Genomic DNA, 24544 nt, shown 5'->3' with positions numbered 1-24544 from the left:
CATAGGCATTATGAGTGTTGGAGTCCCACTAACTGAACAATTGTACCACAATGTGAATGAGGCCCTCCTTTATGTGATATACAGGTTGTATTGGGGTGCCACTTCCTTGTAATTTTTGGCAGCACTTGCACTTTATATACAAGTAAATATACAATTTTTCCTCTAAAATTGATTTTATCTTCGGTTTTGTGAGTATTATTGTCAGTCTGTAAAAGTGGCGTACTACTTGGACAACATCGTTCCCAGCAGCGACCTGGGAGTCCAAGATGCATCCAGACATCCTCCCCATGCTGCTCCCAAACCATTACAGTGGTGTTTCCATCAATTTCTGACCTTTTCATGTGAACCAGACACACTCCCCTCTAGAGAGCAGGGGGTGACTAGTTTAATACTCGGGTTCTCCCATTGACCTCCATTGTGCAACCCGAGGTGTTCTACTCGAGCACCCAAGCACTTTGGTGCTTGATCAATACTAATGACAATGAAAAGTGTACTGTATGGCATGTGAATGGAGCCTAGCTGTTGCAAAGGAGACTAGAAGAAGGAGGACACTGTTGTTGTGCTGGCTAGTGGCCACTTCTATTTTCCCACTGGATCGGGTGATGCCACTTCATGTGGTGCAATAGAGCTGTGGGGCCTATATTTGTGTTTGAATACCGATGGCTTATTTTAATCCTGCAGCACTTGCACATTGCCATGTTTTTTGCCTTCAAGCACTTTAGAGAAAAACTGCCAGACATTAGATACTCGGATACTCTATATAGAACTAGAGGCAGCCAAGCTTGGCACAGGTCTGACACATTTTGAGCCTGAACCCACAGTATCAGTGACATTACCAGTTCCCAAACTGAGCAGAACAAATGCAGATCTGGCCGTGGCAGTTTTTTGGGGTATGTTGCTTCTGCTCCTTATTGCTGCCTCTGCCACCACCCTCCTCTGCACCCCAATCCCTCTCCCAAGTCCTGTCCAACACACAGTCATTATCAGATTCCTACTTGTTACTATTATCAGACTATGATATGCCACCGTGGGCTCCTTGGCCCCCCTCCCAATTCTCTTCTCTGTTATTGCCCTGCGTGACCTACCACCACTATCTTGGCTATAAGTTCAATTACTACCACACCAAAGCTATGCATAGAATCCCTCCTGAACCTCCTCCTCATGGCAGTCATAAAACTACCAGATCTTACAACTCATACAACAAGCACACTCTCTTGATTATTTTGCATAGTGCATAGTGAGGGTTTTGCCTCTTTTTAAAAAAGAAGGGTCCCCACTAGGAGGGGGCAGTGATGACAGAGAGAGAACAACTGAAACTGAAAGGCTTCTCTGGGGAGAAGCAGGATTAATGCTGTGACCCCCGTCTCCAAGGCACAGTGTCAGACTCATAGCTGACCTCCACATCATCCAGCTGTGACTGAGAGGAGGTGTGAGGCATATTATTATGAATAAAGAGCATGCGATTGTGGACGGGATGTCCACATTCTCATGCTCTGTATTCATAATAATAATGTAAAACCTGTGAAACCCATCAGAAGCCACGGAGAACTGTGGCTTCCTACAACTATGGGTCAGATGGCTGTGACTGCTATTATTAAATGATACTAGCAAAATAGCAAGTGTTTTTTTTTTCAGAAAATTTAAGACAGAGGTGCAATTAAATGTCTCTTTTCTTCTAAAAACACACTGCACACTGGTATTGACAATTTACTTTAGAAATAATGCACCTTTTGCAGTAAAATGTTTTTAAACTTTGCATTCAAGTATATCACAGAAATAACAATGCAACCTTGTAGTAAAATGTCTTTGAACTATATGGTATGATTCAGTAATGCATCCTCTAACACAGATATAACAATGGAACATATGCAGTAAAATTTCTATACATTCAACTATATCACGGATATAACAATGCAATTTTCGTTGTGAAATGTCTTTGAACTACATGGTCTGATGCAGTAATGCCTCTACTGATGTGGATATTACAGCGAATGTTTGTGGTGGTAAAATATCTTTGAACTATGCATTAAATTATAGCACAGGTATAACAATACATCACAGAGCACTGCAATTCAATTATTGTGGTTAAATATCTTTGAAATAAGTGGACTGATATAGTTATGCATCTGCTGACATGAACATAGCAATGCAAGGTGGAAAAATTGCCTTACTGCAGTATTGCATTTGCTGTAACTACCCGTTATCTTGCATAATATATTGTATGATACACTGATAGACCCCCATCAGAGCTTAGATCAGACCCCCATTCCTCATCAGACCTCAGATCAGACCCCCTTCAGACCTCAGATTAGACCTTATTCCTCATCAGACCCTCAACTGACCTCAGATGAGACATACTTCCTCTGTTCCTGCTGGCCAATAATAGATCCACGCGCTCTTCCTGCACTCACTGCTGCCTGGTCTTCTGCCGCTCTGCATTGTGAACTGACGTTGCAGAGTGTCTTGTATGTAGTCAGGACACAGCACAGAGTCCTGACTACATACATGCCCTGCAAAAGACTAGGGAGCAATGAGTAAGGCTAGCATAAGGAGTGCCATATTGACTGCTCCCCTGTCCTACTGTGTTTTAGTGAGCGCTTCCATGATGCAAGTTCTCATTAGTATTCGTTTCACTTTTAGGGGAAAAAAGTGTGTCTTATTTTGTGGGAAATACGATAATATCAATAAATGTTAATGAAAGTTTAAAAGGTCTTCTATCCATGGCTAAAATATCGTGAAAATAGTGAAAATACCATATTATATTTGTTTACAGTAAATAAGCGTGCAGTGGATGTGAAGCTGTCACTGATGTTTATTTTACATAGCCAGCCAGCTCCTTGCAGGAAAGCAAGCAGCTGCTGGGGGACCTCTGGGAAGGCAGACGTGTCAATGCACATTTTTGTATTGTAAAGTGAGTGCAGGCATGGCAATGGATATTTATTGTGCCCAGGGGACCTTGTACAGTACCACGCTGCTCTAACTTCTTTTGAAAACATTCCTGCAATAGAAGCTGACAATAATTAACACCAGTAAAAGTCCTGCCTACAATGGCGTTACCAAATTCAAATTTAATATCTAATTTACTTTTCTTTAACATTTAATATGACATATTCATTAGTGTTGATCGAGCACCAAAGTGCTCATGTGCTCAAGTAGAACACCTCGGGATGCTCAGGTGCTCTACCGAGCACCCGAGCACAATAGAGGTCAATAGGAGAACCCAAGCATTAAACCAGGCACCCCCTGCTCTGAAGAGCGTAGGGTGTCTGGTTCACAGGTCATAAATTTATGGAAACACCACTGAAATGGTTCAGGAACCGCATGGGGAGGATGTCTGGATGCATCTTGGACTCCCAGGTTGCTGCTGGGAATGATGTTGTCCAAGTAATACGCCAATTTTACAGACTGACAATAATACGCACAAAACCGAAGATAAAATTTTAGAGGAAAAATTGTTAGGACACATTCTTTCCTGTATATTTACTTGTATATAAAGTGCAAGTGCTGCCAAAAAGTATGAGGAAGAGGCACTCCGAACAAAACCTGTATATCACATAAAGGAGGGGCTCCCTCACATTGTGGTACAATTGTTCAGGTAGTGGGACTCCTACATTCAATAAGCCTATGCACTAAGTGAAAGGGCTGCCAAAAATTACAAGGAACCGGCACTCCAATACACCCTTTATTACACATAAAGGAGGGCATCATACACACCCTTGAAAAATTATGATTGATGGCCTGCTGGTGACCCTCAAAAACATTAGGAGCAAGGGCCTGCTGGTGACCCCCTAAAACATTAGGAGTGAGGGTCTGCTGCTGAGCTGACCATCTAAAACATTAGGGGTGAGAGTCTGCTGTTGAGCTGACTGTCACGGACGGTGTACAGGAAACAAGACAAAGCAACATGCATATATGAGTCACTGGATCCAAAGCTAAGGAACCAAAAGGGAGACCCCTGCACAAGACCTGAGACTTTCCCTGGCTGCTCAGCCTATGCAAAGATCCCAGAGGTGGATGGTTGCATATCCACGTACCTCGACTATATAACCCCTGAACACCCTACAATAGTGAGGAGACACGACCACCGGCTCTCTACACCAGACACGGAGGGAGTCAGGGTCACCTGGGATCCAGCAAACAGAAAATAACAGATAAATGTTCAGCACTTAACTTTGTAGCAGACTGGAAAACAAGATCAGCATGCACACACACTCCAGGAAGTAGTATAAGTCGCCCAGTAATGCATTATGGGGAGGAATTTAAAGGGAAGCAATCAGTCCAACTGCATGAAAGCTTAGAGAGGCTAACGAGATGAGGAACTGAACATCACAACAAAGAAACTCAAGGAGGAGGTTCTGAAAGGCTTCTGTCAGAGCTTCTCAGCTGTCTGGTTGTGACAGTACCCCTCCCTCTACGAGTGGACTCCGGACACTCAGAGCCCACCTTCTCAGGATGGGACCTATGGAAAGCCCTGATGAGACGAGAGGCCTTAATGTCCGTCACTGGGACCCACATCCTCTCCTCAGGACCATAACCCTCCCAATGAACAAGGTACTGAAGAGAACCGCGGACAAGACGAGAATCCACAATCCTAGAGACCTGAAATTCAAGATTCCCATCAACCATAATCAGAGGAGGAGGCAAAGGCGAGGGTACAATGGGTTGAACATAAGGTTTCAATAAGGACTTATGAAAAACATTATGGATCTTCCAAGTCTGAGGAAGATCAAGACGGTAGGCAACAGGATTGATGACAGACAGGATTTTGTAAGGCCCAATAAACCTAGGACCCAACTTCCAGGAGGGAACCTACAATTTGATATTCTTGGTAGACAACCACACCAGATCACCAACATTCAGGTCCGGACCAAGCACACGTCTCTTATCTGCCACACGCTTATATCTCTCACTCATGCTCTTTAGATTATCCTGAATCTTTTGCCAAATAGATGACAAAGACGAGGAGAATCTGTCCTCATCAGGTAAACCAGAAGACCCCCCTCCCGAGAAAGTCCCAAACTGCGGATGAAACCCATATGCACCAAAAAATGGTGACTTATCAGAGGACTCCTGACGACGGTTATTTAAAGCAAACTCAGCAAGGGACAAAAAAGAACACCAATCCTCTTGATTCTCCGCCACAAAACAGCGCAGATATGTCTCCAGATTCTGATTGACGCGCTCTATCTGGCCATTCGACTGCGGGTGGAAAGCAGAAGAGAATGACAACCGAACCCCCAAGCGAGAACAGAAAGCCTTCCAGAATCTGGAAACAAACTGCGTGCCCCTATCAGAGACTATGTCTGAAGGAATACCGTGCAATTTGACAATGTAATCAATAAATGCCTGCGCCAGCGTCTTAGCATTGGGCAAACCAGGAAAAGGGATGAAATGCACCATTTTGCTAAAACGGTCCACCACCACCAGAATCACATTCTTCCTGTCACGGCTGGCGGTGGGGGAAACCCCCAGCCGTACAGTGCCAGGAGATGGTAGGGTTACCCCTTGGCCGGGACCACAGAGTTAGGGAACAGGTCACCTCCTATTGCGTCCCTAATGCTGACCCTGTCTCCTATCTGTATGAGCCGACCTTGGTGGTAGGAGGACTCATACGCCGGAACCTAAAAGTCCCTACGAGCCCTCAAGTCGGCCCTGTACTAGGGGACAGAGTGAGACGACCTGCTCCTCCTAGGCACGGGGAGCAGGAGTCTCAACGGCCAAGCAACACAGGGGAATACAAAAACAGAACTTATGGCAGTGACAGGCAAATGGGACCAACACATCACTCACCTGCCACAGACAACAAACCCTGGATCCCATGTGCAGGTGCTGCGGTTCAGACACCAACGAACACAGCACACACCAGACATCCCACAGGAACCCAGGACCACAAGCTGCACTAACATAAAACCCCACACACACCTAAATAACACCATGAAACATAAGATTTACTGACAAAGGTTTTATGACCAGAAGGATGGTCCTCACCAGGCAGATGGAGGAGACAGGAGGCTGCTCCAGCCAGCATGGCTGAGAGCAACCTACTGAAGCCTGCAAGAGACTCAGGCTATATAGGCCAAAAGGCCCCACCCACCAGTCAACCACACCCAGTGACATCACACACACTGGGAAGGAAGTTAACCCTTCCAGCACACAGAAGGGAAAACACACATATAAGGGGAAGTGCACATAATACATAACCCACACCAACCCACTCACCTGTTACCGCCAGCAACGGCATGCGTGGCCACCATGTTCTGGGGAACAGCCCGCAGGCCAAAACCCTGCCACCACATGCATACAACAACAGACGTTGCCGTGGACAACCACAGGTGAAGGGAGGTGTCTACGTGCATACAACACATAACCTCGTGCACCACAAAACGACAAAGGGAGTGCACATAAAACACGTTGCCAAGGGCAACCGCACGCATGCCTATTGTCCGCGGCAACCGCACCTGAGGCAAACAACTAAGTGTCCCCAGCTGCGGTTGACAACACCAAACCGCGGGCAACCGCATGCGGCTCCCAAGGAGTCACGACCATGACCAAGGGTCGTGACACTTCCCCGAGGAACGAGGCAGGTCCGTTATAAAGTCATGGACAGATGTGTCCAAGGACGGGAAGGAATGGGTAAGGGAAGGAGAGGACCTGATGGCCGTGAATGAGGGACTTTGGCACGAGCGCAATGAGGGACTTTGTCCAGGAGGACAAAGATCAGGAGCCTCTGACTGGACTGCCTGCACCTCTGCCTCTAATTCAGAAAAAAGAGCAGAGACCACCACACCTTCAGCCAAAATGGGACCCGGGTCTTCAAAATTCCCGCCTCCCGGAAAACAACGTGACAGGGCATCTGCCTTCACATTCTTAACTCCATGGCAGAACGTGACAACAAAATTAAACCTAGAAAAGAACAAAGACCATCTGGCCTGTCTCGGGTTCAGACACTTGGCTGACTCCAAGTAGGCCAGATTTTTATGGTCAGTAAATACGGTAATAGGGTGTCTGGCTCCCTCTAGCCAATGGCGCCATTCCTCAAAAGCCAACTTGATGGCCAACAATTCCCTATCTCCCACATCGTAATTTCTCTCTGCGGAGGAGAGTTTTTCGAGAAAAAGGCACACGTCGCCATTTGGCAGGAGAGGAACCCTGAGACAAGACCGTCCCCACACCCACCTCAGAAGCATCAACCTCAACTATGAAGGGTAAAGAAATATCAGGTTGCACCAAGATGGGAGCGGAAGCAAAACTCTCCTTGATATTAGAAAAAGCCTTACGCGCCTCTACTGACCAAGAAGAAAAATCTACCCCCTTTCTGGTCATATCAGTCAGAGGTTTAACAATAGAGGAATAATTCAAAATAAACTTCCTGTAATAATTGGCAAAGCCCAAAAAACGCATCAGCACCTTCTGATTCTCAGGAAGCTCCCACTTAAGCACAGCGCGGACCTTCTCAGGGTCCATGCGAAAACCAGAAGCGGAGAGAAGAAACCCCAGAAATTGAATTTCTGGAACCGCAAACACACATTTTTCCAGTTTCGCATATAATTTATTCTCCCGCAGGATGAGCAAGACCTGACGTAAATGTTCCTTATGAGTTTTGAAATCAGGAGAAAAAATCTAAATGTCATCTAAATACACTAATACAAATTTTCCCATCAAATGATAAAAAATGCTGTTCACGAAATGCTGAAAAATGGCTGGGGCATTCATCAAACCAAAAGGCATAACCAAATTCTCAAAATGGCCCTCAGGGGTATTGAAAGCCGTCTTCCATTCGTCTCCTTCTCTGACCCTGACCAGGTTGTATGCCCCTCTTAGATCTAATTTGGAAAATACTTTAGCCCCAACAACCTGGTTAAACAGGTCCGGGATCAGAGGAAGCGGATAAAGGTCACGAATAGTGATACTGTTCAGCTCCCTGAAATCCAGACAAGGTCTCAAAGAACCATCTTTTTTCTTAACAAAGAAAAAAACAGCGGCAACAGGTGACTTCGAGGGTCGTATGTGTCCTTTTCTCAGACTCTCAGAGATATAAGCACGCATAGCGATCCTCTCAGGTTGGGAAAGATTGTATAAACAAGATTTAGGCAGTTTGGCGCCTGGGATGAGATTAATAGGGCAATCGTACTCCCTGTGCGGGGGCAAATCCTGAACTCCACTCTCAGAGAAGACATCCGAAAATTCAGAGAGAAAAGATGGTACAGTCTTAGTAGCAACCTCAGAAACAGATGTCGTGAGGCAATTCTCTCTGCAAAAGTCACTCCAACCATTTATTTGCCTCGCTTGCCAATCAATGGTGGGGTTATGTTTAGTGAGCCAGGGTAGCCCCAACACTAGGGGAGTAGGCAAACCGCTAAGGACGAAACATGACACATCCTCAACATGAACATCACTCACAATTAAACGGATATTGTGAACTATGCCCTTTAATGATTTCTGAGAAAGTGGAGCGGAATCAATAGCAAAAACAGGAATATCCTTTCCCAAAGTGCGCACCTGGAAACCATGAGTTATTGCAAATTGATTATCAATGAGATTGACAGCTGCTCCACTATCCACAAAAATCTCACAAAAAATGTGCTTGCTCTCTAGCGCCACCCTAACCGGCAGGACAAAACGGGAACTACAAGCAAACGGAAAACCTTTAATTTCCGCCTCAACCCTGCCAATAGTAACAGATGGAACATTTTTAAAGGATTTTTTCCTGTTTGTTTCTTTATTACTCCCAGAAAACTGCCTGAATCTCCTAGAGGGACAAACGTTTGCCAAATGATTTATACCTCCACAACAAAAACAAACCCTCCCATGCGAGCTGAATCTTCTATTGTCAGAAGCAATCAACCCCAGCTGCATGGGCTCCTGCTCAGAAGGGGCTGACAGCGACTGAGACCCCTGCGCACAGAATGGGACCGCTGCACTGTCCTGGGACTGAGTATGACAGGAAGGGGACATCTCTCCTCTCTCTCTAAGACGCCTGTCAATACGAATGGCCTGAGACATAGCAGAGTCCAAAGAAATAGGCCTCTCATGAAAGGCAAATGCATCTTTCAATCCCTCTGAAAGACCATGGCAAAATTGACTTCGGAGTGCAGCATCATTCCAACCAGTATCAGCTGCCCATCTCCGAAATTCTGAGCAGTATATTTCTGCGGATTGTTTACCCTGGCATAATAGACGTAGTCTAGACTCAGCCAGAGCAATACGACCAGGATCATCATATATCTGACCCAGGGCTAAAAAGAATTCATCCACTGAACGGAGAGGCCGTGCCCCCTCCGGCAGCGAAAAGGCCCAAGACTGAGCGTTACCCCTGAGCAGCGATATAATGATCCCCACCCTCCATTCCTCATCACCAGAGGAATGGGGAAGAAGGCGAAAATGGAGTTTGCAAGCCTCTCTAAAACGCACAAAATTCTCACTACCCCCGGAGAACGTATCCGGGAGCGAGATCTTAGGCTCAGAACAAACTCCATGAACGCAAGCTGAACTGGTCACTTGAAGCTGAGAAAAAGTCTTACGGAGATCAGCTACCTCCAATGAAAGACCCTGGAAGCGTTCAGCCAAAAGTGAAACCGGATCCATGCTTGAGACGGTTTTGGCGGCTTATAATGTCACAGACGGTGTACAGGAAACGAGACAAACAACATGCATATATGAGTCACTGGATCCAAAGCTAAGGAACCAAAAGGGAGACCCCTGCACAAGACCTGAGACTTTCCCTGGCTGCTCAGCCTATGCAAAGATCCCAGAGGTGGATGGTTGCATATCCACGTACCTCGACTATATAACCCCTGAACACCCTACAATAGTGAGGAGACACGACCACCGGCTCCCTACACCAGACACGGAGGGAGTCAGGGTCACCTGGGATCCAGCAAACAGAAAATAACAGATAAATGTTCAGCACTTAACTTTGTAGCAGACTGGAAAACAAGATCAGCATGCACACACACTCCAGGAAGTAGTATAAGCCACCCAGTAATGCATTATGGGGAGGAATTTAAAGGGAAGCAATCAGTCCAACTGCATGACAGCTGAGAGAGGCTAACGAGATGAGGAACTGAACATCACAACAAAGAAACTCAAGGAGGAGGTTCTGAAAGGCTTCTGTCAGAGCTTCTCAGCTGTCTGGTTGTGACACTGACTCTCTAAAACATTAGGGGCGAGTGTCTGCTGCTGATCTGACCATGTAAAACATTATGGGCGAGGGCTTGCTGCTGAGCTGACCATGGAAAAAATTATGGGCGCGGGCCTGCTGCTGAGCTGACCATCTAAAACATTTGGTTGTGAGGGTCTGCTGCTGAGCTGACTCTCTAAAACATTAGGGGCGAGTGCCTGCTGCTGATCAGATCATCTAAAACATTAGGGGCGAGTGCCTGCTGCTGAGGTGACCATCTAAAACATTATGGGCGAGGGCCTGCTGCTGAGCTGACCATCAAAAAAATTATGGGCGAGGGCCTGCTGCTGAGCTGACCATCAAAAAAATGATGGGCGAGTGCCTGCTGCTTAGCTGACCATGGAAAAAATTATGGGCGAGGACCTGCTGCTGAGCTGAGCATTGAAAAAATTATGGTTGAGGGCCTGCTGCTGAGCTGACCTTGGAATAAATTATGGGTGAGGGCCTGCTGCTGATCTGATCATCTAAAACATTATCGGCGAAGGCCTGCTGCCGAGCTGACCATCTAAAACATTATGGTCGGAGGCCTGCTGCTGAGCTGACCATCTAAAACATTATGGGCGAGGGCCTGCTGCTGAGCTGATCATCTAAAACATTAAGGGGTGGGCCTGCTGCTGATCTGACCATCTAAAACATTATGGGTGATTGCCTGCTGCTGAGCTGACCATATAAAACATTATGAGTGAGGACCTGCCGCTGATCTGACCATGGAAAAAATTATGGGCGAGGGCCTGCCTCTGAGCTGTTTATCTAAAACATTAGGGGTAAGGGTTTGCTGCCGAGTTGACTCTCTAAAACATTATTGGCGAGTGTCTGCTGCTGAGCTGACTCTTTAAAACTTTAGGCGCGAGTTCCTGCTGCTGATCTGACCATCTAATACATTATGGGTGAGGGGCCTGCTGGCCAGCTGACCATGGAAAAAATTATGGGCGAGGGCCTGCTGCTGAGCAGACCATCTAAAAAATTATGGGCGGGGGGCTGCTGCTGAACTGACCCTCTATAACATTAGGACCGAGGTCAGCCTTATAAGCATGTTGATATCATGGAGGATGTGGAGGAGGACGAGAAAAGGAAGATTGAACCATATACCATTTTTTGTGGTGAAAGGGATCCATGGGAATACAGTATATTCAATACACCATAAAAGCCACATATAAAGTGCCTTTATGTTCAGCTCATGGGCATCACTAGGTTAAAACATTCGGGGCCTGGGCCCCAGATGTTTTGTACTAGGCCCCGAATGTACAGCATGCTAATGAAAAAATAAGCGTGACTACTAAACAGGGATGCACTGCAGGAGCTGAAGGACCTGTGATGACATCATGTAACATCCCAGAGTATGTTACTTAACTCTGATTCCCTGCCACAACATGTCAGGTGTATATTTATTGTCATCGTGTGTAATCTAACATTGCATTTTCCCCTGTATATATATTTTCTATGCCTGTTTCATAGATCATGCTGTAATTTCCCTGTACACCAGCAGGTGGCGGTAATGTGTGATCAGGTATATAGCCAGTTTAGTACACCTAGACTGGAATAGTTTATTCCAATCTAGCCTCCCCTGAGGCCCCATGTCCTGTCTCATGAGGAGGAAAAGGAAGTTAAGTGAGTGTACCAGTCACCCCGGCTAGGTAAAGGCTGTATTAGTAGGAGCTCCCAGAAACAGGGATCCCAAGACAGGATCGAGCCTCGGCTGAGGCCAAGATCACTCTTCCCAGCCTGAACCATCAGCCTCAGCTGGTTGACAAGAAAAGCAGCCATCTCCAGCCTCCAGGAAGAAGCATTCCCTGTTAGCTGTGAGTACATATCCAGAGTCCAGGATCCAGGAGTCCAGCCGTACCAAGGTAGGAGACACCGTTGACACTACACAGAGACATTATCCCCCTCTGGCATTCCTCACCTGGTACGTGAGCTATAAGATCTTAAAGGGCCCTGCTACAGAACCTGCGCAAACTGCAATTGGCGTCACAAACTACTTATAAATACATCTATACATATCCTGACCCACTGCATCATTGGCCACCGTACCAGTGTCCTGCTCGGTGCAATCACAGTCAGGTGATCAGTGCTAGAGGCAGAGCTCAGTGGTGGAGAAGGACCTTCGAAGATGTCACCGTCATGTGATAAGTGCGGGAGGGAGCTAAGCTGTGAAGAGGAGAACTAGTGGAGAAGACCCTGACAGTGATGGCTTCTGTGACTGAGGAGAGGTAAGTGAAGGGATGGATACAGTGTGAGAGCCAGAGGAGTGCTGGGAGTTGTAGTTCTGCTCTCTCACACCATCTCCCTGATTGGTTAAGAGAGTGATGTTATTTACAAGGGGCTGTATGTTAGGGCTTAAGGGAGGGTCGTTATTTACATGGGACTGTATATTGAAGGGGCTGAAGGGAGGGATTTTATTTACATGGGACTGTATATTGAAGGAGCTGAAGGGAGGGGAGCGATTTTATTTAAATGGGACTGTATATTGAAGGGGCTGAAGGGAGGGGAGTGATAATATTGACAAGGGACTGTATGTTGGAGGGGCTGAAGGGCGGGGAGTGATGTTATTTATATGGGACGGTATCTTGGAGGAGAGTGATGTTATTCAGGTCTTGTGACCACAGTTTAAGTAGCGTCCATATATAACCAATTGTTGTCTACGTGGCTGTTCACACTGCATTTTTATTTTATTTTTAAAAGGTCTAGTAAATAGCATCTAACAAAAATTAGGACATGTCCTATTTTTGGCCATGAAACCAATGGGGCCCTTTTTAACAGCTGTCTAGAAAGGAGATTTTTTTTTTTTTTTTTTGCTGTCAAAAAGAATGCTGTGGGTCATATAATTAATGCTGGCGGCCACTATGAGGGACATTATTAATGCTGGGGGCCAATATTTAAGCATTATTTACAATTGGGACCATTATGGGGGCTTGGGATAAGCCAATGAAATTCATCAACTTTTAAACAGCCAGATGCACAAAGGGTTCGAAAATGGTTATGACAGTGTGTCTGCTTCTAAACGCCTATTTATTTACTTTTTCTACATTCTTGTGCATGTAGTCTTACATAGAACTGTATGATGGAGGCGGTTTGGGAGGGAGTGATGTTTCCTACATGGGACTGTGTGTTGGATGAGGCTGAAGAGAGGGAATGATGTTTTGTACATGGGACTATATGTTGGAGGAGGCAGGAGAGATGGTGTGATGTTATTTACATGGGACTGTATGGTGGAGGGAGGGAAATTATGTTATTGGGTCTGTATGTTGGAATGTCTGTGGCATTATCATTCCTGAGGGAACTACAGGGAGGATTATAACTATAGGGGGCATTATAAATACAGAGGACATTATTGGAGTCCTGTTTGCTATTGCTCTATAGGAGTGTTTATACATCGGGCTATAGAGAGGTTTACTACCACTGGGGGAACAATAGCGGGCCTTATTTCTACTGGTGGTTGTGTTAGGGCATTATTAACACTGGAGGGCTTTTCTACTAATGGAGGCACTCTTGGGGGGCATTATCACGATTGGGGACTGTAGGGGGCAGTATCACTAATGAGGGCATTCTAGAAGGGAATTACTATTGGTGGGACTTGGAGGAGCACTATTACAATGGGGGGACTATTTGTATGGCAATAATATTTCTTCAGGGTAGCATTTGGGGTAGCATTTGGGGTGTGTCATGGTGATGTTACGGAACACTTGCTGGTGTAAAGCGGGGACGGCACAACGGACAAACTAGTGGCAGCTGGGGACTGAGTAATGAGGGATAGCTGCCGTCATCAGGCTGTGGAAAGCCTCAGTGTCCACAAGCCTAAGTGGTAAAATTTCCAGGGCCAGCAATTTGGAAGGGTGCGCATTTAGGGCTATGGCCAGTGGCTGGATGGCTGAGTATTTGCGCTTTCGTTCAAAGTCCTGGGGTATGGACATCTGTATGCTGCGCTGGGACACAGAAGTAGATGTGCTAGCTGATGGTGGTTGCGATTGCCCAGGTGCAGGGCAGGAGGCATCTGGACAGGGGATTGGTTAGCACGTAACACAAGGGAAGAGGAGGCAGTAGTGTGACCCACAGACACTGGTTGTAGACCCAGGTGTTCGGCCCACCTATTAGGGTGCTTTGATGCCATGTGTCGGATCTGGTGGTGGTGAGGTTGCTAGTGTTCACACTCCTGCTCATTTTGGTACTGCACAGGTTGCAAATGACAATTCTTTTATCATCTGCACTTTCATCAAAAAAGTGCCAGACTGCGCCTTGGCAAGGGAGATTTCCGCAAGGGATTGCTCCGGCGAACAGTTGCGGGCCTGTTTGGTGTGGCCCGTATTCTTCCTTTTGCCACCCCACTGCCTCTTCCATCCTGTTGCGGAGCTACGGATCCCTCCACCTCTGTACTGCTATCCTCGCTCGGCTTGCCACCTTCCCAGGTTGGGTCAGTGATTTCATCATCCACCACTTTCTCTTCCACTTCCTCACTTTTATTATTTTTATTATTATTATTATTATTATTATTATTTATTATTAAAGCGCCATTCATTCCATAGCGCTGTACATATGATAAGTGGTGCACATACATAATACATACAATTGCACTAATCATAACCAAAATGAGTTACAAACTGGTACAGAAGGAGAGAGGGCCCTGCCCGTGAGGGCTCACAATCTACATGGTATGGGAGAAGGACACAGTAGGAGCGGGTTAAGTTGGTCATGGCAGTATAGAGGCAGCAGGGTCACTGGTTGTAGGCTTGTCTGAAGAGGTGGGTTTTCAGGTTTCTTTTGAAGGATTCCACTGTAGGTGAGAGTCTGATATGTTGGGGTAGCGAGTTCCAGAGTATGGGGGATGCACGGGAGAAATCCTGGAGTCGATTGTGGGAAGAGGCAATAAGAGGAGAGGAGAGAAGAGAAGGAGGTCTTGTGAGGATCGGAGCGTGCGTGTGGGGGTGTATCGGGAAAGTACCTCAGAGATGTAGGGAGGGGACAGGTTATGAACGGCCTTGTATGTATTTGTAAGTACTTTGAAGTGAATTCGTTGGGCAATGGGGAGCCAGTGAAGGGATTGGCAAAGGGGAGAGGCAGAGGAATAATAGGGTGAGAGGTGGATTAGTCGGGCAGAAGAGTTGAGGATAGATTGGAGGGGTGTAAGAGTGCTGGATGGAATGCCACAGAGGAGATTGTTGCAGTAGTCTATGCGGGAGATAATGAGGGCATGTACAAGTATTTTTGCAGATTCAAAGTTAGGGAAAGCGCAGATGCGGGAGATGTTTTTGGGTTGGAGGCGGCAGGTGGTGGAAAGGGGTTGGATGTGCGGTCGGAAGGAAAGGGCAGAATCCAAGGTCACTCCAAGGCAGCGGGCTTTGTTGACTGGGGAGAGTGTGCAGCCATTGATCATAATAGACAGGTCTGTTGGGGGGGTTGAACAAGATGGGGAAAAGATTATGAATTCTGTCTTATCCATGTTAAGTTTAAGAAAGCGAGAGGCGAAGAAGGATGATATAGAAGATAGACATTGTGGGATTCTTGATAGTAAGGTGGTGATGTCTGGACCAGAGAGGTAGATTTGTGTGTCGTCAGCGTAGGAGTGATACTGAAAGCCATGTGACTCTATGAGCTGTCCCAGGCCAAAAGTGTAGATAGAGAAGAGCAGGGGTCTTAGGACAGAAGGGAGTGGTCAACAGTGTCGAAGACAGAGGACAGGTCAAGGAGAAGGAGGACAGAGTATTGTTTCTTGGTTTTGGCTGTTAGTAGGTCATTGGTGACTTTGGTAAGGGCAGTCTCGGTCGAGTGATGGGGTCGGAAGCCAGATTGTAGGTGGTCAAAGAGGGAGCAGGAGGAGAGGTGGGAGGACAGTTCTGAATGGATATGTTGTTCAAGTAGCTTTGAGGCATATGGAAGAAGTGATATGGGGCGATAACTGGACAAGGAAGATGGGTCAAGTGAAGGCTTTTTGAGGATGGGTGTAATGGTAGCATGTCTAAAAGCAGAGGGGAAGACACCAGAGTTTAGTGATAGGTTGAAGAGATGAGTTAGGGCTGGGATAAACACTGCGGTGAGGTTAGGGATGAGGTGGGATGGGATTGGGTCAAGTGCACAGGTGGTCAGATGAAATTTGGAGAGTAGAGTGGAGAGTTTTTCTTCTGTAATGATGGAGAAGCAGGTTTTGGGAGAAGAGGACCGAGGCACTTCGGTCATCCTACTGACTTGTTGACCCAACAGCAACCTCACTTTTTGACAACTGTGTCTCATCCTCATCATCAACCTCTTGAGACACTAATTGCCATTGACTTATTAGCAACTGTGTCTCATCATCATAATTCACCTCGTGAAACACTAATTGCCGTTCCCCACCGCCATTATCTTCTGACTGTGGATGCTCAAGATTTGGGGAATCAGGGCACAAGAGCTCCTCGGAATATCCGAGTGTGGGATCACTTGTTTGCAAAGACTCTCAATAATGGGAAGAAGGAGGATCAGGGTGAGTATTCTCTTGACCAGACTCTTGGCTACTGAGTAGGAATGGCCTTCCGGTTCGCCCGGCAGTCGTTTTGCGGCGAACTTTGCGCGTTCGCAATTCGCCGAAAAGCCATGGTCCACAGAGAGCTTTCAAAGCATCAGAGGGATCTCATTGTTAAAAGGTATCAGTCAGGAGAAGGGTACAAAAGAATTTCCAAGGCATTAGATATACCATGGAACACAGTGAAGAAAATATGGCACAACAATTACATTACCAAGAACTGCACGTCCCTCCATAATTGATGAAAAGATGAGAAGAAAACTGTTCTGGGAGGCTACCAAGATGCCTACAGAAACATTAAAGGAGCTGCAGGAATATCTGGCAAGTACTGGCTGTGTGGTACATGTGACAACAATCTCCTGTATTCTTCATGTCTGGGCTATGGGGTAGAGTGGCAAGACAAAAGCCCTTTCTTACAAAGAAAAACATCCAAGGCAGGCTACATTCTGCAAAAACACATCTGAAGTCTCCCAAAAGCATATGGGAAAAGGTGTTATGGTTTGATGAAACCAAGGTTGAACTTTTTGGCCATAATTCCAAAAGATATGTTTGGCGCAAAAACAACACTGCACATCACCAAAAGAACACCATACCCATAGTGAAGCATGGTGGTGGCAGCATCATGCTTTGGGGCTGTTTTTCTTCAGCTGGAACTAGGGCCTTAGTTAAGCTAGAAGGAATTATGAACAGTTCCAAATACCAGTCAATATTGGCACATAACCTTCAGGCTTCTGCTAGAAAGCTGAACATGAAGAGGAACTTCATCTTTCAGCATGACAACGACCCAAAGCATACAGACGTGGACAAAATTGTTGGTACCCTTTGGTCAATGAAAGAAAAAGTCACAATGGTCACAGAAATAACTTTAATCTGACAAAAGTAATAATAAATTAAAATTCTATAAATGTTAACCAATGAAAGTCAGACATTGTTTTTCAACCATGCTTCAACAGAATTATGTAAAAAAATAAACTCATGAAACAGGCATGGACAAAAATGATGGTACCCCTAGAAAACACAGAACATAATGTGACCAAAGGGACATGTTAATTCAAGGTGTGTCCACTAATTAGCATCACAGGTGTCTACAACCTTGTAATCAGCCATTGGGCCTATATATATGGCTCCAGGTAATCACTGTGTTGTTTGGTGATATGGTGTGTACCACACTCGACATGGACCAGAGGAAGCAAAGGAAAGAGCTGTCTCAAGAGATCAGAAAGAAAATTATAGACAAGCATGTTAAAGGTAAAGGCTATAAGACCATCTCCAAGCAACTAGATGTTCCTGTGAGTACAGTTGCACATATTATTCATAAGTTTAAGATCCATGGGACTGTAGCCAACCTCCCTGGACGTGGCCGCAGGAGGAAAATTGATGACAAATCTAAGAGACGGATAATCCGAATGGTAACAAAAGAGCCTAGAAAGACTTCTAAAGAGATTCAAGGTGAACTTCATGCTCAAGGAACATCAGTGTCAGATCGCACCATCCGTCGTTGTTTGAGCCAAAGTGGACTACATGGGAGACGACCAAGGAGGACACCATTGTTGAAAACGAATCATAAAAAAGCAAGACTGGAATATGCCAAACTACATGTTGACAAGCCACAAAGCTTCTGGGAGAATGTCCTGTGGACAGATGAGACAAAAATCGAAGTTTTTGCCAAGGCACATCAGCTGTATGTTCACAGACGAAAAAATGAAGCATATCAAGAAAAGAACACTGTCCCTACTGTGAAACATGGAGGAGGCTCTGTTATGTTCTGGGGCTGCTTTGCTGCGTCTGGCACAGGGTGTCTTGAATCTGTGCAGGGTACAATGAAATCTCAAGACTATCAAGGAATTCTAGAGAGAAATGTACTAGCCAGTGTCAGAAAGCTTGGTCTCAGTCGCAGGTCATGGGTCTTGCAACAGGACAATGACCCAAAACACACCGCTAAAAACACCCAAGAATGGCTAAGAGGAAAAAATTGGACTATTCTAAAGTGGCCTTCTATGAGCCCTGACCTCAATCCTATTGAGCATCTTTGGAAGGAGCTGAAACATGCAGTCTGGAAAAGGCACCCTTCAAACCGGACACAACTGGAGCAGTTTGCTCATGAGGAGTGGGCCAAAATACCTGCTGAGAGGTGCAGATGTCTCATTGACAGTTACAGGAAGCGTTTGATTGCAGTGATTGCCTCAAAAGGTTGCGCAACAAAATATTAAGTTAGGGGTACCATCATTTTTGTCCATGCCTGTTTCATGAGTTTATTTTTTTACATAATTCTGTTGAAGCATGGTTGAAAAACAATGTCTGACTTTCATTGGTTAACATTTATAGAATTTTAATTTATTATTACTTTTGTCAGATTAAAGTTATTTCTGTGACCATTGTGACTTTTTCTTTCATTGACCAAAGGGTACCAACAATTTTGTCCACGTCTGTATATCCAAATCAGCAAAGGAATGGCTGATTCCGAGTGTTTTTGCAAAGAATACACATATTCAAAAAGACTGAATGCTGTAATAAAATCAAAAGGTACATCAACAAAGTATTAGTTTAAGGGTGTGCACACTTATGCAACCATATTATTTTATTTTTATATTTTTCTTCTCTCTACCTAAAAGAATTCAGTTTGTTTTTCAATTGAGTTGTACAGTTTATAGGTCACATTAAAAGGTGGAAAAAGTTCTGAAATGATTTATCTTTGTCTCATTTTTTTACATCACAGAACCCTGACATTTTAACAGGGGTGTGTAGACTTTTTATATCTACTGTACCTGCTTCCACAAAATACTGATTAAGGGGTTTGATATACCTGTTTCTACTAAATATTGATTGAGGCCTGCGATATACCTGCTTCCACAAAATACCAATTAAGGGGTGTGATATACCCGTTTCCACCAAATATTGATTGAGGCCTGCGATATACCTGCTTCCACAAATACTGCTCTTCTCTAAAGACTTAGGCACAGGGTCATTTTGAAAATGACAGGCAGAAGAAGAGGCAGGCCATTCCGCAGGGGTGGTAGGGGTTGGGTAGGTGCACGAGGCTGGACCCTAAGTGGGAAGTTGGAGAAGGTGCATGCGATTACTTCAAAGGGCACACCATAGTTGGTTGATTGGCTCACTCAGCCTTCCGCTTCTGCACCCTCCTCACTCTCTGCTGTGTGCACCCCCAAATACACCACCAACATAGCCCCTCCACTCGAGTAGGGGTATTATTTTCCCATTCATTCTCAGACCTTACTGATGCACAGCCATTCTTGACATCGGATGAGGAAGAGGAGATAGCAACGGTCGCCACCCAGCGGTCTGACGACAGTACCCAGATAAGTCCAAGGAGGAAGGTCTCCGCTGTTGCTGCCTACTCCGAGATCTCAAATGTCAGTGGTGGTGAAGGTGACGATGATGGAGCAGGAGGAGCAGAGCAACAGAGAGAGAGAAGGAGGAGAAGCAGGCAAAGTTCGCAGGGCACAGTAGGCAAAAAGCAGACTACAAATGTATCTGGAGCGAGCCATCCATCATGCACGGTCACTTCTGGCACTTCCAGGACACCGGCACATGGCTCCACAGTGTGAGATTTTTTTTTACATGTCAGCTGCTGACAATAATGTTGCAATCTGCAGCCTCTGCTGTCAACGCATAAGTTGCGTTAAGCCCAACACTCACCTAGGGACGACTGCCTTAAGAAGGCACCTGGCCTCCCGTCACCAAGCTCAGTGGGAGCAACGCAGTCAGAACCCACAAAGCCACATTCCCGGCGTTCCACGTCCTGCCTCTTCTCCTTCTCCTCTCTTCTCCCATTTGTCCTCCACTCCACCTACCACTGAGCCGTCATCGCGTTCTTCTGGCAGAAGGCAGGCTTCCGTAGCCCAAACATTCAGTGGTAAGTTAATATATCTCTGGCACACAGTGTCGGTGCCAAGATACATCTGACCACAGACACGTGGTATAGCAAACAGGGGCAGAGAAGGTGCATAGCTTTTACTGCCCACTGGGTGAACCTTCTGACGGCTGTCAAGCATGTAACCCATGGCTCCCTTGTGGATTTGGTGTTACCGCCAATTGCATGCAGGCCTGCCTCTTCTTCTCCTCCTTCTACTCCATCCTCCTTCTCCTCCTCGGCTGACTCCTCCTTTTCCACTGCTACCGCCTCTTCTGCTGCCACCCCCGAAGCTCCCCAGAATCTATTCGAGGTCCCAGGTGAGACGCTGCTATGCTGCACTGCGGCTGTTGTGCCTGGTGTCCGACTACATCGGGTTAACAGCCGATGTGGACGCTCTGCGAAGCGAGGAACCTCTGGACTACTGGGTGTGCAGGCTTGACCTGTGGACAGACCTGGCACAATTTGCCATGGAACTCCTGGCTTGCCCCTCGTCGAGTGTCCTGTCCGAAAGGAGCAGCTGGGGGGATCGTGAGCGCACTCGCCTAGCTCATGACAGTGTGGACTACCTCACATTTCTAAAAATTAATGAGGAATTGATCTCGGAGAAATTCGACACCTGTAACGACCACGTGTAATTGAATTTCTTTATGCCAGCCCACACATATCCACCACCACGGAGAATAAAGAATGGTCCTTGTCTTATATATATACAGCGGCATAAAAGGCTCTTTTTGTGGCCTCTACTCCAGTGGCCTACAGTAACATTTTTATCCAGTGACCGCCTTATGTACATCCAGCCACATAATCACAAGTTCTTTTCTGTCAGATGAATGCCTATTTTTTAGGCCTGTACTCCCGTGGCCTAAAATAAAAAATTTCTAGGCTGCAGCAGGGCACATTTTTGAGAGTTTCCCTTTAAGACACATAAAAACGTCCCCTGATTAAAATACATATTTTTTGTAGGAATTTTTGCCAATGATCCCCCTCTGGTATGTCACTGTCCATCTTGTGGGACTATTTGTGCACTTCTAGTAAGTATTTGGTGGCTGTAAATATGACCTAAAGGTGTTTCAGGTTCGCCTGCCATTAAAGTCAATGGGGCCTGCCGCAAACTAGTGGTTCTCCAACATTTGATCGTCCATCAAATGTATGTTCGTCCATCACTACTACTGAGACTGGACTTTGTGGAAGACAGGGTGGTGCTTAACCAACTGGAAGCATTATCTGCTGCAATCCAGCGGACCACCTGCTCGCACTGGTCTGACTTTGAAAGTAATGTCCTGCGCCACCCTGCGAACTAGAACATCAAGCTAGGTAACGTGGATGAGTGTGTTTTTGATCTCTGCCAGCAGGCACAGTTTCACCGCGACCAGGTCCGCGGCCTCTGCGTGCTCCATCAGCAGCACGGCCACTTCCCCGTCCCTTATGTCACACGTACAGTAGCGCAGTTTTTTAAAGTGTGTGCGCAAATAAATTATAGTTAATGTCACTGATATTTGGGATGCGGAAACGTTACACAGGAGAGGTACCACAGGTAATGGCGCTGCTGTCAACAGGGGCTAAGAAAGAATTACAGTCAATGTCACTGATATTTGGGATGTGGAAACGTTATACAGGAGAGGTTTCACAGGTAATGGCGCTGCTGTAAACAGCGGCTAAGAACAAATTGCAGTCAATGTCACAGATATTTGGGATGCGGAAACGTTATACAGGAGATGTAGCGCAGGTAATGTCACTGTCCTCAGCGTCTACGGAAAAAGTACACTGGATGTCACAGATATTTTTAGTATGCGCACATGTTAAACAGGAGATGTAGCGCAGATAATGTCGCTGTCCGCAGCGTCTGTGGAAAAAGTACACTGGATGTCTCAGATATTTTTAGGATGTTATACAGGAGATGTAGCATAGGTGATATCACTATCCACAGCGGACACCATCTACGTAAAAAGTAGACTGGATGTTACAGATATTTTTAGTATGCACACACGTTAAACAGGAAATGTAGCGCAGATAATGTTGCTGTACGCAGCGTCTGTGGAAAAAGTACACTGGATGTCTCAGATATTTTTAGGATGTGCAAACGTTATACAGGAGATGTAGCATAGGTAATGTCACTGTTCGCAGCGGACACTGTCTACGGAAAAAGTACACTGGATGTCACAGATATTTTTAGTATGCGCGCACGTTAAACAGGAGATGTAGCGCAGATAATGTCGCTTTCTGCAGCATCTACAGAAAAAGTACACTGGATTTCACAGATATTTTTAGGCTGCACACAAGTTACACAGGAGATGTAGTGCAGCGGCCAAACAATTGCAAGCTATTTAGCGCAGGTTGCGCTAAAAATATATATTGCTGCCAGATACAACAATAGTCCTTAAAAGGACTTTTGGGTCTCTAACTCCAACCCTGCCTAAGAAAAACATTTTATTCAATTCCCTACACTATATGTCCGTTCTACAGCACAGCTCTCCCTGACTAAGACTGAGCCGAACCACGTGCTTTATAGCACCCAATGACGCGTTCCTGCCAGCCAATCACTGTAATGCCAGTGACCAACATGGCTATGGCATTACAGTGAGTGGCAGTACTTACCCGAATATTTATTGGATGCGCAGCAGCCAATAAACATGCGCAGAACAAACGAGGTATTCGGCCAAACACCGAAATGTGCTGAGCATCGCGATGCTTGTGCTGAACTGGTGTTCAGCCGAGCAGGCTCGCTCAACACTAATATTCATCAATGTGAAACGTCAATAATGTGAAACTTCAATAAGGTCTTTAAAAAAAATGAAAATCTTAATCTACACTGATGCATTGATCCAAAATGCAAGATCACTTTGATCCGCAGAGCCACTTTTGCCATGAAACATAGCCTCCCTCACCTCTGCATAGCAGCCAACAAACATGCGGGGAGGAAACTTAAGCATTGCGCTCGAGCACACGCGGTGTTCAGCTGAACACCGCAATGTGCCGAGCATCGCAATGCTCGAGCCGAACTGGTGCTCGGCTGAGCATGCTTGCTCAACACTAATATTCATCAATGTGAAACTTCAATAATGTGAAACTTCAATAAGGTCTTTAAAAAAAATGAAAATCTTATTATACACTGATGCATTGATGCAAGATCACTTTGATCCGCAGAGCCACTTTAGCTATGAAACATAGCTTCCCTCACCTCTGCAGCACATAATATGTATATAATATATATCAGAATTAAAGAGGAAGCCCAGCTCAGGAGGTAAGTTGGGGTTTAGTTTTGAAGGTCATCTGTGACTGGTAATTTAGGTAGCATTTGAAGAGCATCTAAGTCTGGTAATGTATGGATATGCAGCCATTTGAGGTTATGGTCCAAATAGAAACATCAGAGAAACAGATAAGGACAGATGTGGCTACATCACATTAAATGTTTAGGAAGGCAACATAGCTGAGCTTTCCTTTACGGGAGCAAATAATCATCTTACCCAGCACCCTGGACACATAATGTCCCAGTGTTCCCTCAACTATACTTTGGAGCAATTCTGCTATAACGTGATACCTATGCTGATCCCACATATTTCAAAAAATTAGTACCAACTTTTTCTACACAACAGGGTGGAATATTCTATATAATTTAATAACAATTGTTTTGTTTTATCCACAAATTCAAACTTTCTCTTCTGTGTCTTAATGTTCCCATTGATTCATTTGATTGTTATCCCTGTAATCCAGCATATATTACGGATAATCTGGATCTGCTTATAAAATTGAGCACCGGCCTGCATTCAACTACAGCTCTATAAAGATAGCAATCTGGATCCCGATGAAATGATGACATATTTTGGAAATCTCTTCAATCGGTAACAGGTCAACATGCTAAAAGAAAACTTGAAGCCTCCCTCTGCTCTCTTAGAAAATTATTTAATTTCAGCGGGAAAAATTTGTTCCAGATTTTTAGGAATCAGGTGCATGTTTCTGATATTACCACAATATCCGATTTCTGGTATATGCAGGGCGACAC

The 24544-nt window shown here is 45.5% G+C and overlaps 1 protein-coding gene across 2 annotated transcripts in view; it reads right to left on the bottom strand.

Annotated features, from left to right (window-relative positions):
• Positions 1 to 24544, bottom strand: part of NTF3 (neurotrophin 3) — a 140470-nt gene that overhangs the window by 7273 nt on the left and 108653 nt on the right. The window contains exon 1 of one of the 2 annotated variants that reach the window (XR_006387252.1): positions 2343 to 2539. The exons of the other annotated variant lie outside the window; for it this stretch is intronic. The gene's annotated coding sequence lies outside the window, so the exon portion shown is untranslated. Of the gene's footprint in view, positions 1 to 2342; positions 2540 to 24544 lie in introns of those variants that run through there. 2 annotated transcript variants of the gene reach the window in all.

This window comes from Bufo gargarizans, unplaced genomic scaffold, assembly GCF_014858855.1.
Source record: "Bufo gargarizans isolate SCDJY-AF-19 unplaced genomic scaffold, ASM1485885v1 original_scaffold_1398_pilon, whole genome shotgun sequence".
NCBI lineage: Eukaryota > Metazoa > Chordata > Amphibia > Anura > Bufonidae > Bufo > Bufo gargarizans.
Note: the sequence above shows the minus strand (reverse complement) of the source record. Positions and strands in the feature narration are given on the sequence as shown.